Consider the following 4476-nt stretch of genomic DNA (forward strand, 5'->3'; position numbering starts at 1 on the left):
ACAGTAAGGTCAATAATATTGGCGCGACTTGTAATTTGTTATAAGTGTTATTTGTGTTTTATTTGGATTTGTAAACTCAACCGAGTAAGTAATTTACTTCAATATGTATGATTTGGTGATTTATTTATGTTAAGATATTTTCGAAGTTAGAACTATTATGTTTGCTTGTAAATGATTGAAGTTGTTTATATCCTGATTAAAGTTATTTATGTTCTTGCCTTTTTTAATCTATTTCACTTCTGTATGCTAAATATACAACAACAACAGCCTGTAAATTCCCACTGCTGGGCTAAAGGCCTCCTCTTCCTTTGAGGAGAAGGTTTGGAACATATTCCACCACGCTGTTCCAATGCGGGTTGGTGGAATACACGTGTGGCAGAATTTCTATGAAATTTGTCACATGCAGGTTTCCTCACGATGTTTTCCTTCACCGCTGAGCACGAGATGAATTATAATGTCAAATTAAGCACATGAATCAGCGGTGCTTGCCTGGGTTTGAACCCGCAATCATCGGTTAAGATGCACGCGTTCTAATCACTGAGCCATCTCGACTCTAAAAGGCTAAATATACATATATTACTAATTGTAATAAATCTGTCTGAAAATCATAGACTTAACGCTGTAGGTATAAAACATATTGTTGTGAATGCGTTATACAATCTACATTCCAAAATTTTATAATCAAGAAATATAAATTAAGTATTATCTATTATTTTACATTTTACGTTATTAAGTCCCAAGTCAGCTGATAGATGTCGCTGTACAGATTACAAGTTTTATTTTGATTTGTTACATACATTGAAACCAGATGGCAGCACGATCGAGCGCCCATAAATATGTATAATCATTATATTTTATGGCTTTCAAACGCCACCACTGATTGGATGATTCTAAATATGCTATGAAAGTATGAACCCTATACAATCGAATGGTACCCTCAGAAAATCTTAGAATCAAGCGACCCGTCTCAGCTTCCCACGATTGATTTTTACTTTTATTTAGGTTTTTTTTGTTGTTAGTTTTTATATTTTTTTAAACGCAGTACCACCAATGTTATTCTAATAAACAGATATGTTATACCCGTACTAAACAACAGAAAAAAGTGTGCCGCGCCGGGGACCGTTTATTTTAGTTTATTTTTACATTTCGTTAAAAGTAAAAAGGGATAGCTTGATAAAAACAATAAGTAAAAGGGATAACTGTTTTAATTACGCAAAACGTATTACTACGTAATTATGATGTATTATAACGTATTACTACCTAAAACAACTAAAGGCAAACGTCCCAATTACGTCCAAATTTGTCAATATATTTCATCTTAAGGGAGAGAAAGTTTACATTTTTTGTATCTACCCTACCTTCCTCTCGATTCACTCCATCTTTGAAACACATCTCAAGCCATCCTTATGAATTTGAAATGTTTTTATTTTGATAATACCCAAATATTATTTATATATTATAATAATAAGCATTAAGGATATCTAATTGTCATTAATTATATGGACCTAATTTAATTTATATTATTAGATTTAAATGATTCCATGATCATGATTATTTTATGATTGTAAATGTTTTAATTAAAAAATATTGTTTGTGATTACAGTTCCAAACCTAAACTACTGCTGATGTGAAAATTTACTTTTTAGATTTAAAGAAAATACCTGATAATTACTTCCATGAGTGTTAAATTTGTAATATGTATTACATGTATTAAGTTTTTTATTTACATTAAACAACAAAGAAATAATAGTTTTAATTGTCAGTGATACACCTTATTTAAGTATTCAAAACAAACCATGATTATTAAGAATATTTATTTATTTCTGTTAAGATATTTCTCAGATTATAATGCATAATTTTTAAATAATTCTAAATTTAATTTCATTTTATAAAATCATACTAATCACAGTAAAAAGATAAACGATATTACATATATTATAGCATATTTATTGTTAGAACTCATATATAGGAAATTATACAGAGATGTAGATGGCAGCTCAATGCATTGTCACTTGTTTCTTGGATGTAGTCTGCACCAAATCATCATTAATAGCTCAGCTGCTTTAAAGAATTGATACAGTGATAGCCTAAAAATAAAATTTAAGTTATTTAAAAATAGATTACACTAAAGAATAACAGTTAATTAATGATCTGATCATCATATCTCAATTCAATTCAATTAATAGCAAAACAATAAAAAATATGCAAAGTTATTATTATGATTTTCTAAAATACTCATTTAAACAATAAACCTACATATTACAATAATATATTTTGTTTACTGGTTTAAGCAATATAATGACATTATGTTAGTTGAATTATAGTATTTTACACTATTACAATTTCTTTTCGTTTAATTAAATTACGTCACACGTTATTTAATTCCAATCAAGTGTGTACAAAAAGTTTATTTTAAACGGAATATAATTTTATATAAATATTTATCATTTAATGAACATGAACTGTTTCCATGTTTAAAATAATATTAAATTTCCAAATTTTCCACTTTGAGTTCTCACTGGCTCTCACCTATATAAATTAAGTTAGTTCTAACTCGCTAATAAATTAACGTTTAACGTTTGACGCTTAAAGATAATATTTGAACGTCACCTTATCTTTTCTAATAATAATTATAGTCTTTATGTTTATGTTAATCAGGGTAAATGAAGAATTCCTATGGTGAAAGAATTTTTAAAATCAACCCAATAGTTTTTGAATTTATTTATTACATACATACACAAAAATATATTTTTTTCTATTTATAATACTAATTTAAAAGATTTAGATAAGTACATGCACAATATAATATAGAAAAACTGAAACTTTTAGCGGTTTCTAATATGATGTCCTTTTTTCATTGTGTAATTTAAATAAATATTTTCGAAGATATTGTTACAGTAATTTTTTTTCTTAGTTTTCTAAAACGCCCCCAGTTCTTATTTCTCATTTATCGGTGTTGCTAGCCCAATCAATCGTCTTCCAATTTTAATAAAAAAATAATTAATTTTATTTTAACGGTTCAGTAAAATAATTATTACAATTGCATTTTACTACCTAACTCACTAGTGAATTCGTTTCCCTTCCTCAATTTATAAGCTGTTATTTATAAATAATAAATATAATAAAATTGGAGTGTCTGCTTGTAATATTAAAATAGTCCTTTTTTACTGAATGGATATTTATTTATACACGGTACATATACCAAAATTTTGTCGGACTATCTGTCTCTCTGTTTGTTCCGGCTGATCTCTGGAACGGCTGGACCGATTTTGACGGGACTTTGACTGGCAGATAACTGATATACTAACTAGGCTACAATAATATATTTCTTTTTTTGTTATATTTAAAGGCGTACAAGGTTGCAGCTAGTCTAATATAAAGGTGAGTATTTGTATAAAAATGTCGTATATCAATTATGACAGATATTTGTTTTGTCTTATAACTATTGGCTTTTATTTTATTAAATAATTTTTCCATGATTACTTTTTTGTTTGAAATTTGGAGATCATTCGTATTTAATTTAGGGTATTATTGCTAGTGATGCTGGCCACATTCTCTAAGCCTTTTAAAGTTTCAAGAACTTTCGTTATCGTTCATTTGCATTTATAATTATATCCGCGAAGCACTGAATTCAAACTTTAAATTCGATGTATTGAATATATCGGTGAGTTACCCTAATAGTTGAGTTTCTCAATTTGTGATTGATTAGTATTTTAGTGCTTTAATGCCATACATCTTTCAGAAAAAAATTATAATGGATTTTTAAGTTTGATATAACTTTTTCCAATATTTTTCTACCTACTTTTAAAAATTGTAAGTCTTTAATTCTTGTTTTTGTTTTAATGCTTTAGTTTGCAATTCTAAAAGCTGTAGTCATGTTTAACTAGCGATCTTTCGTGATTTTTGACCCGTTGGAATGATTCTCCGAAGTTGAAATCGTGATTTAAAGTAAGCAGGACTTAAAACCTCTGGAAGGATAAATTCATGTTTCTATCCCTTGTAAAAGGTATTTATCTTGTTATTTATATAATTATTGAAATCTGTATATATCGTATTGCAGGAGCTGTTTTTTTACCCTTCAAATAAATTAGAAATTTTATTTTATATTATTTAAGTGTGTGGATGGTTGCACTTTTCAGGTCGAGTGTGTCCAGATTCCCTGCTGGTACTACTCCAAAGATGGCGTGCCGATTCCCTTGAATATTTGCATCATCCACGTGCAAAAAGAAATTGGTGATGTACCCTCTTTTATTTTTACATAACTTAGTTTGGTGCAAACTAAGTCTAGGTCTGCTGAATAGTGTTCTAAATTAAATATAAAATCATTAAATCGTCAGTGCCTTCTAAATGTTACTTTAATATAATTCTAGTGGCTTGTCCTGGTTTCCCATGGGTAGATATGATTTTTACCATTTAAATTTTTTTTTGGTGCTTTATTTCTATTTATTTATTTATGTGGGAAACAAACAATTTTAA

At 28.2% G+C, this 4476-nt stretch overlaps 1 long non-coding RNA gene across 1 annotated transcript; it reads right to left on the reverse strand.

Annotated features, from left to right (window-relative positions):
• Positions 1-1931: 1931 nt before the first annotated feature.
• Positions 1932-2523, reverse strand: LOC124542322. Its single transcript, XR_006967317.1, has 2 exons — positions 2257-2523; positions 1932-2087 (listed from the first exon to the last, which is right to left on the reverse strand). It is a non-coding gene; the product is annotated as an uncharacterized LOC124542322 (long non-coding RNA).
• Between the last annotated feature and the right edge of the window lie 1953 nt (positions 2524-4476).

Source organism: Vanessa cardui, chromosome 30 (assembly GCF_905220365.1).
Source record: "Vanessa cardui chromosome 30, ilVanCard2.1, whole genome shotgun sequence".
In the NCBI taxonomy this organism is placed as follows: domain Eukaryota; kingdom Metazoa; phylum Arthropoda; class Insecta; order Lepidoptera; family Nymphalidae; genus Vanessa; species Vanessa cardui.